This window comes from Clarias gariepinus, chromosome 19, assembly GCF_024256425.1.
Source record: "Clarias gariepinus isolate MV-2021 ecotype Netherlands chromosome 19, CGAR_prim_01v2, whole genome shotgun sequence".
NCBI classification, from domain to species: Eukaryota; Metazoa; Chordata; class Actinopteri; order Siluriformes; family Clariidae; genus Clarias; species Clarias gariepinus.
In genome coordinates this window covers 3702619-3712949 of record NC_071118.1, presented here as the reverse complement: position 1 = coordinate 3712949, position 10331 = coordinate 3702619, and the positions used below count along the sequence as shown (strand labels likewise).

General features: G+C 42.3%; 1 pseudogene; it reads right to left on the bottom strand.

The window, feature by feature from the left end:
- Window positions 1-9340: 9340 nt before the first annotated feature.
- LOC128507677 (olfactory receptor 52N2-like) lies at window positions 9341-10283 on the bottom strand (annotated as a pseudogene).
- Between the last annotated feature and the right edge of the window lie 48 nt (window positions 10284-10331).

The window sequence follows — 10331 nt, the reverse complement described above, 5'->3', positions numbered from 1 at the left end:
AAGTTTAGGACTTGCAACACGATTGGACTTTAGTCTAGGACTTGCAAAAATTTGACGGGCTCGAATTCTGGGTAGCCCCGGCGTGCGAGAGATCTCAGGTCCATGGCGAACGCCCCCAGTGGCTCGGAGGCGCTCTGCGCCGAACCGGAAGTGGAGCGACTTCCGCAACTTCGCCCAGTCCTTTCTCTCATCCGCCCGGAGGTCTTCCAACGCCCTGAGCGCTTCGCCCTCTAGTGAGAGGGCCACCCGGACTGCTGTTTCCGCCGGTGACCAGCCCGCGAAGTTGGCGGCTAGCTCCACCTGGGCGATGAACGCGTGGGGCTCGACAGTGCCATTGTAGGACGGCAGGTGCAGCTGCAGGTCGCCTCGCCGGCTGACGGCGCACGAAGCTGTAGCTTGCCGTTACTCTCCATCCCACTTCTGACACCAATTGTAGCGTTTTTCACTGCTACCTAGAAACATGAAGAGACGAGTGAGCTTCCTTGCTGCCTAATGCAAATGGCTGGGAGTATTTTATTTATCATGGCACAAAAGAGCATAAAACACACCTCAACAGGACACACTTCTAACCCCCACACACACACCCTGGCCGAAGCCACTAACCCAAACACCTTTCCTCGACAGGGTGAACACCTAACAACCCCTCCCGCAAAGCATGATGGTTACTAGTCCAAAACCCCGCCCACGCCACAATATTTATGTTATACTATGAGCTGTCTACTACAACGACAAACTATTTCCAGATCTTCCACTGTTTTAATGCATGGAAATCATGCTTTCTCCTATTCTCTTGTATTTGCAAACTGAAAAGCTACATGACATTTCTCAGCAGGTGAAGCAGTTCAACTAGCTAGTAGTAAAGACGCTGCTGCTGAGACGTACACACGGGTATTTACACATGCTTAATCTCTAATCATTGTGGTGCTAGTAGGACTAGGACGTTTTCGGATTTAAAACTTTGGTCTTACTATCAAATCTTTTTTAATTTGATAGTTACAACTTTATTTCGAAGAGACAATTACAATTTGAATAGTCAACATTATAATTAAAGATATCAAAACTTTATTTAGGATCTCTGAAATAACATCATATATTTCTTAAATTAACGTGTAACTCATACTCACAGGTAAATAATGATATCTCTGATTCAATTTCATCTTGTCACAATTACATCTTAAGACACCTGAATTGTGTTTTGTCTGACTGATGTTTTGAAATGACATCTCAGTATTGGCTGGCAAATAAAAGCTGGGGATTAGATAAGGGGTAATTTGAAAACACTTTTTTATTTAGGATATCTGTATTGCACTTTGTCCTAGTCACAAGGGTAGATTGCAGAGATCTACAGTAGTCAACATTTGAAGTGGATCCAAACCTTTTATAAAAGTTGTCCCAAAACCAAAACAATACCTATTTTTGTTTTTTGACCCACGTCAAATGTTGACTACTGTATAAATATCTTTATTTATAAATATTTGCAATTTGCATTTGTGACTAAGACAAATCGTAACAGGAACAAATTACATTGTAGAAATCAAATTGGATTTGACAAATTATAAATTAACTTCTACATTTATCTAAATAAGTTCGCTCTAAATTAATGATATGTGTAATTGGACAACTGCAACTGGAGTATTTTGACTGTCACGATGACAGGTAACTCCGGTCCTTTATATAACGTTAACTTTAACTTTTTAAACATGACATCACCATTCATTATTTATTATCTATCACCTTAAGAAATTGTCGTAACCATGAATTAACTTATACTTACGTCTATGATGAACTGCCCGAAGTCTATGGCCTTGTAAATGAGCAAGTGTCTTGTGTCTTTCATGAGGCCTAAAAACATCTGTAGCGCAAAACGGACACCAATACAAACAGCCAACACTTACTTCGAGGGAAAAAGTGTCCGTGTTTCGTCGCACAGTAATATGTGTCTGTCGACAACAATTAAACAAACAATTAAATGAGAAAAACAAAGAAAAAACTTATTTATATTGACTAACCTACCTTTCGAGACGCCCTCTACCTTTCGGCATGCCCCGACCTTTTGGCACGCCTATTGCTCCAGCCTGCAGTTTATCCTACTTGCCCTGAGGACAGACTAATGGTGGCTTTAATGAGTTTGCAAACCGCCTTCCAAAATGGTGAGGTGAACTGTGGCCCATGGTCGGAGACAATGTGTTTAGGGAGGCCATGGAGCTTAAAATCATGAGTGGGTAACCCTGTGACGAAATCTGACGAGTCAGATTACTTTGACCCTAGGTGATAGAGGGTGAAGTTGACCCTGGTAAAGAAATGTTACCATCGAGTGAATGGCAAGAATGAAGCATCTTGGCACTTCGTAAGTAGTGCAATGATGGTTCTTGTGGTCAGTCCAGGTTCTTGTGGTTAGTCCAGACCAGGAATGGGATCTCCATCCTCTCTAACCAGTGTATACACTATTCTTGGGGGAGTCATGGCCATGAAGGGGTTTGACTTATAGCCTCAGATGAATCAGCGATAGAAATTAACAAACTCCAAGAAAAAAGCTCTAAAGCTCTGGCATGGGAAAGGACACATGACGGGCTAGGGTAAACGTGAGCACATGGGGAAAGTGACAGCGTGGAAAAAAAATGGGGCAGAGAGGGCGTGAATCATGACAAAATCCCTCCACAGTTTTGCATCATCAATGTCCTGAGATCACATAGGCTCTAAATGTGTACCAGGTTCCATGTGCATCCATAAAGTGTGTATGAGCTATGCACCAAAATCTCGTGTAAGGGCCCCATGCCTTGCCCTGGGGCGCAGAATCTTAGGCATCCTAATGGCAGCAGATTCCAACCAGTCTGCCAATTTTCATAAATTTTTGAGCATGTTAAGTCTTCCAAAATGTCTGGCTATAATTAATTACACTTAATTTGGTTATTAACCAAAAAGTGGTTAATAACATTCTATGTGACATTATATTGAGTAACGTTACATTGAATTATACCACATTGAATGACATCATAGTGTGATGCTTTTTTTCAGCATCTGGGCCTTTTTGGAGGCCTAAATATTATATTTCCTCTTTTCTAAAATTGTGTCATACAGTAACACCAGTGCAGGGTGCTTGTAGCGCGGCCACATAAAGGGGCATTTTAAATAGCAGGTAAATGTTTAAGGAGCTAATGCTGCTCACCTGTACAAGGAAATGTGCCCTATCTGGTTTTACTTGTCCCCATAGACAGTGTTGGTCACAGGGTTAAGCTCTCGCGAGCATGCGCAAACAAAGCGCGAGAGAACCCGGAAGCAGTGTCGGGTTACGTGTGCTGGTATAAAGCCGGAACCGGCAAGCGACCTGACACGGAGAGATGTTCACAGCGCTGTTGTTTTTAAGAGAGAGTTTGTTGTTGCTCCCGAAGGATTATTTTCATTGCTTGGATTAATCTCGTTGGACACTCACAATTCACCTCTAGTTCCGTTTTTTTGAGCTCCCGGATTTGTCATCTATACCGGTGAGGCCGAGCCAATCTCTCCGTGCATAATTTCACCCATTACAATAACACTGACTCTGGACAATCATACACACACCCGCATATATCACACACATTGTTCGTATTTGTATATATTTTGTATATATTGGTTTTGGTGCACCTTGTTTGTTTGTTTGTTTGTTTGATTTGTACAATACACTTTGGTTTAGTTTACTACAAGCTATTGTGTTGCGTCTTTACTTGTCCCACCTAGATTGCGTAATACTGGAAGTGTTGTTTATAAGCACGTATTTTGATTCTCGACCCCATTCTCGCATAGTAACTAGTGGTTTAATTAAATCCAAACGGTACATAGTAGTGGCCCGTACGTACGAGGAATCGGTATTTTCGGGTATTTTCCGGTTTTGTGTGTCTTGGCTGAACACTAGTAATGTCGGGAAGGCTGACTCTGCTGTTACTAATAATGTGCTGGATGATGTAAAGGATGCATTTGTTACACGCCGTAACCCAACAGCTGAAATAACATCATTGATTAGTTTCCTGTACATATCAGATAGACATGATAATGATGATGATGATGATGATGATGATATTGTTGCTCATGTGTCTGATATTAATGTTGTGCACACAAGGCAAACTGAACTAAATCAATGCAAGGAGGATGTGGTGGCGCTTACAGACAAACTAAACACGTTGGAGCAGGATTTTAGACAATCCATAAACAGCAGTCTAAACAGAGAAACCAGTTTTCGTGAAGCAGTGGACGCTAGCTTAGAAGGGCTGGAGCGCTACTGCCAAGAGGCTCTAGAGAAACTGGAGAGAACTGTCACTGATTGTCACTGTTTTCTGCAACGTGCCATCATCTGGGAAATGCAGATGAGGAAACTCCGGCTCACTAGTACACCCACCATCCAAAGGTTACAGGCCTACACCTCTGCATCTCCTCAATCTCTTGCTCCACATTCTTCCACTCCAATCACAGCGCCTACGGCAAAGGTACAGCAACAAGCAGTCATGTTACATACAACATTCCTCATTGTGTTTCAGCACACTCTTCTGCTTAGCTTACCTCCTCAGTTTCACCCTCTTCTTCTTCCTTTTATGGTTGAACGCCCATCCGCCTGGAGTTTCCAGCCTTTGGCGATGCTTCAGAGAAGGCGGATGTGATCAACTTCATCGAGCAGTGTGAGAATTATCTGGAGATCAGACCACTACCCAGCCCAGAGCTTCTAGGAACCCTCAGCAAAGTTCTACAAGGACTGGCTCTGAGCTGGTGGAAGGCAGAAAAAGGCAAGGTGAAGGACTGGAAGTCTTTTAAGCAGGCATTCATGACGGCATTCTTACCTGATGACTACCTCACGGAAGTTGAAGACAACTTGAGGTCTCAGGTACAGCAGCCAGGCCAACGCCTTAGAGACTTCGCCTATGACTACGGTGCCCTCTGTCTGAAGTGGAAGCCTGATATCTCAGAGGAAGAACTAGTGGGTCGAAACCTGAATAACATCAACCCAAGAGTGGCAGGAGGTCTAGGAGGAACTGTGTATAACGTTAAACAGCTGGTGAAGATAGGTTTCAGGGTGGAAAAAGACTGCAAGAGCACCAAAAAGCAAGGAGAAGAGCCATAAGAAAGCAGGTGAGCGACCTTCTTCAAAACACGTAGCGGGACTCTCTATTGCTCAACCTCTGGCAACTCCTTCGCTTCTCCTGGTTCCAGTAACAGTGCAAGGAAGGAAGGTGAATGCTGTGGTGGATAGAGGAAGCTTATACACGCTGATGAGGGAACATATATGGCAGCGGCTCGGCGAACAGGAGGACAAATGTGACGTCCCATCTCCTCAAAAGTTTGTCATGGCTAATGGAAAAATACATCGAGCTTAAACTCATAGCATGCTACTGGCACAGCACCGAATGTGAGCTAAAAACATATATCATGAGCGACGTGCACCTGGCCTTCTCTCTGATTGTGGGACTGGACTTCTTAAGAATGGGAGCCATTTTGGACATTGCTCGGGGAGTACGGGCTGAAAACAGATGAAGGAGTCATTTATCATCCCTTCATAGTGTCCCAACCCTTCTCGTTGCCTTGTAAGTCAGCTCAAGGGAGACACACTCACCTCCCTGCTACAGCTAATCTGTATCTCGCCTTACCTGTAACACCGGATGAGCTAATATGCGCTGATGGAAACACAGAAAGCATGACATCCTGGGACACCGACAATGAAGAGGAGCTGCTGAAACTAATGGCCGCTTGGCCCCGCATCACCTCTAACATCCTAGGCAAGATAGCATTAGAGAAACACAAAATCACTTGATCTGACGACACACCGTTTAGATCCAGAGCGTATGGAGTATCACCCTTAAAGAAGAAAATAATAGAAGAAGATCAAGTCGACCAGATGCTGAAGGACCACATCATTGAACCTTCATGTTCGTCATGGTCCTTGTCCGTTGTTTTAGTAACAAAATCCGATGGGACTTACCGTTTCTGTGTGGATTTTAGAAAATTAAACAGCAAGATCAAACCTGATGCATATCCAATGCCTTTAAAACATATCATCGAATCACTGGTAGGCGCCTCCTGGTTCTCAACATTGGATCTGCAATCCGGTTCCTGGCAAGTGGAGATGGAGAGAGACAGCTGTGAAAAGACCGCCTTCATCACTACCAAAGGTCTGTTTCAATTCTGGTCCATGCCGGAATTGAAACTTAGAAATGCAGCAGCAATGTTTCAACAACTGATGGAGAAGGTCTTGGCAGACCTCAGAGGAAAATATTGTTTTGTCTACACAGATGACATCATTATCTATTCACAATCATTGTAACAACATATAATGCATTTCAACGCAGTATTTTCCAGACTCATCCAAGCCAACCTTTCCCTCAATATGAAGAAGTGCCATTTCTTCAAAAGGCAGCTGAAGCCATCATAGCCATCATAGCCATCACAACCACTAAATGTTCCTCCGACTTACCCAGCGACCTATGTGAGATAACTCAAGCCCAACAGAAGGACTCTACTATCTTAAAGCTGCTCTCTAAAGACCATCCAAGAAGCACACGAGATCAAAGGGTCTCATTCAAGCATCACCAAAGGGTGTTATATCGCCGGGTACCAGTAAGACACGGATAGAAATTTCAGCTAGTTGTTCCCCAGTCGTTAATTAACATCTTCCTACACTACTACCATGACAACCCCTTGGGAGGACACCTGGGGCAACTAAAAACAATGCTGAGGCTGCTATATGTGGCATGGTGGCGCAAAGACGTCTAGCAATATGTAAGAACCTGCAGGGTGTGTCAAAGATACAAAAACGAGAACACCAAACCTAGTGGGCTGTTACAGAGCTCGGAGGTCCAAGAGCCAGGACACACCGTGGGATCCTTTTTCCCCGGAGTAAAAGGCAAAACGAATATCTGCTGGTGGTGGTGGATTATTACACCAAATGGGTGGAGATGTTTCCCCTTAGAGATGTTAAGACTCCAAAACTGGTGAAAGTTCTAAGAGAGGAAATCTTTACTAGATGGGGTATCCCCAAATATCTAGTTTCCGATCGAGGACCCCAGTTTACGTCATAGCTGCTGGCACAACTTTGTCAAACCTGGGGGAGCGTACAGAAGCTAACAACCAGCTATCACCCACAAACTAACCTGACGGAACGAGTTAACAGAACTCTGAAGACAATGATCGCTTCATACGTCGGGGACCATCACCAAAACTGGGACCAATGGTTACCAGAGCTCAGATTCGCCATCAACACAGCCCAACGCCGGAAAAACGCCTGCAGAGCTCACGCTGGGTCGGCAACTAAAAGGGCCACTCGAAAGGCTCATCAATCACCCTCAACCACCAGATCACACAGCCCACTCACTACTGGACAGACAACGACGTATCATGGAGGAGGTGAAACAAGTAGTTAAACAACACAAATCCAAACAAGCCAGATACTACAATGTCCGGAGGAAAAATGCACACTTTCCGCCGGGAGATTTGGTTTGGATAAAAACTCACCCACTCTGCTCCACGGCAAAAAGATTTTCAGCCAAGCTAGCGCCCAAGTGGGAGGGACAAGCAAAAATAAAAAACAGAAAAGGACCAATTAATTACACTGTCTTGGGGCAATCCACAAAAAACTGATGTACTGAATGTGGTGAATCTGAAACGCTTTTACGGACGTTCTCCTCAGACACTGGAGGGGGGGGGGGGGTCTATGTAACCACTAACAACATTGCACATCACACCATCAATTTCCAGCTTTATACTCATCAACCTGTCTGATATTCTTTTCACCTCTAGATCTTTACAAACTCCTTTTTTAGAATTACTCCTAGTCCATTTCTTTCCCTATCCACACCTTGGTAAAACAACTTGAAACCTGATTCTAAGCTTCTAGCCTTGCTACCTTTCCACCTGGTCTCCGAGACACACCATGTCAACCAACTATCTTGCCTTCGCTGTTAAAGTCCCAACATTCAAAGTCCCTATTGTCACTCCTAAACTCTTGCCTTTCCTCTTTTCTTTCTGCTTATGAACACGGCTTCCTCCTCTCCTTTATCGACCAACAGTAGGCAAATTTCCTCCAGCACCTTGTAGGTCAACAGTGTGGAAGTCCTCTTAGTGATTCGCATCATTTGATTTGGCAAATGCCCTTCCTGCCACAACCCTCTGCATTTATTCAGACTTGGGATTGGCAAAAGAAGACACTGGATTGATGACCCCCTGTCGTTGCATTACACACATACTAACACACACATCACAAATGTTAACACACACACACACACACACACACACACACAATAATGCACTCAAGAAATATTTAGGGCCTAAACTGTCCTCAGCCATATATAGTGTGTGATGTGTGCAAGTTGTGCAGTTCATCTGGGCGAGGCTGGCTTTTTGTAGGTCTTAACACGTTCAAATGACAAAAAGGTTGTGCAATGTGCCCGGGAGACGATGGCACAGGGTGCTTGTGCCTTTCCTCGTTGTTTGCAACTATTATTATTATTATTATTATTATTATTGCTTCCATTTTACACCAGTCGCAGTGCATATAAACCACAAAGATTATATATATATATATACACATGCTGCACAAATGTCCTAGGCATCTTAATGTTTTTAAATACAAATGTTTGTTTTGCATGATTATTTTATGACGTTAAAAATGTAACAGCAAAAAATTAAAAATACATTACTTCTCCATTTAAAAATATAAACATTATAGAGAAATGTTTGCACATCAGTAAAGGAGGTACAATATTTACAAACAGACTAATTTCCACATGAAAAAAATGATGCGGAAATTTAAGGATTATCTGTAAATGTATAAGCAAGTATGACGAATAAATGTGGCTCATTCTTGAAAATCTTACCAGCCAGTTCCCAAAAACTGTACAAAACGTACCTGAGATCACTTACCAATTTCAAACGCTTTTCATATTTGTCTAATTAAGTGCAGTTAAAAAATAATTAGCATTTAGATGTTTTACAGCAATGCTTCTCAGGACATTACACTTTTTAATGTTTCCCCTGCTCCATCACACGCACCTTTAATTCAGAAAAGGCTGTTAAATACCTTGTACGGGAGGTTAGTGCTGGGAGGTAAGAACAGATAAAACTTGCTGGGTGGAAGGTCAACCAGGGTCAGGATTGAGAAACCATTGTTTCTTTGCAAAGGAAACATATTTACTGACAAAATATGTATAATCATATATAATGTAAATAAAATGATGGACAAGGTAATAATTGATTTCACTGGAAAGGTAAAACTGTTTAAAAACTTATAAATATTTAATATAAATAATTTTCTGATAGTATTTTTTACAATATAAAGCATAGAAATACATATATTGTATACTTTAAAGATTTACCAAAAAAGAAGTCATCCTGGAATCACTTTCCTTCTCAGGAATATCTGCTTAAGCCCTTGTCTAATTTCTTTGGTCTGAAGGCCGTATACAACAGGGTTAAGGCTTGATGGAATAACATAAAGTAAGATATTGGCCACATTTCGAAGTTCCTCATAAGCCGGGAAACGGTGCAAAATAATTACAGTACTGCCGCATCCAAGCAAAATGATATATACAATCAGATGTGTGCTACATGTTTTTATGGCCTTGCCTTTTATCATGCTGTTTTTATTTTTTAAACATACATGTGCGATCTTTAGATAAGTAACAGCAATACATGATATTGAGATCATCCCATACATGACTGAGGTAATTAAACCAACGATCTGATTAAGTAACAAATTCTCACAGGAAAGTTTAAACAGAGAAGCATTGTCACAGAAGGGATTAGATATCACTGAAGTACAATGCGAGAGCCTTGCAGTGAGGGCCAAAAAAGCCACGACTGGGACAGTAGCGGTTATCCAAGCTATTACAGAGAGCCTTACAACCATTATTTTATTCATTATGGTGTGGTATCTTAGCGGGTCACATATGGCCACGTACCTGTCAAAAGCCATGATAATTAATATAGTGTGTGCACTCGTACCCAAAGAGTGAACACCAAAGGCTTGCAATACACAAGCGATAAAGCTGATATACCTGTCAGATTCAGCCACAATGTCTTTAAGTAACCTAGGCAGTACGACACTAGCGCCGACTACATCACTCAAGGGAAGGTTACAGAAAAGGAAGTACATTGGTTTGTGAAGAGCTTTGTCCATTGCTATCATCATGTCATCATATGCCAATATTAGATACCACAATAAACAGATAGATCAAGAATAGAGAAGCAAACACTGGATAAACTGAGTAACGCGTGATCCGCAATCCTTCAATCCTGAGAATTTCATATCTGAATGATCCATTTTCCATCACTTTCTACAAACCTGTAAAAATACCAACTTATTAAATTTTTTTTGT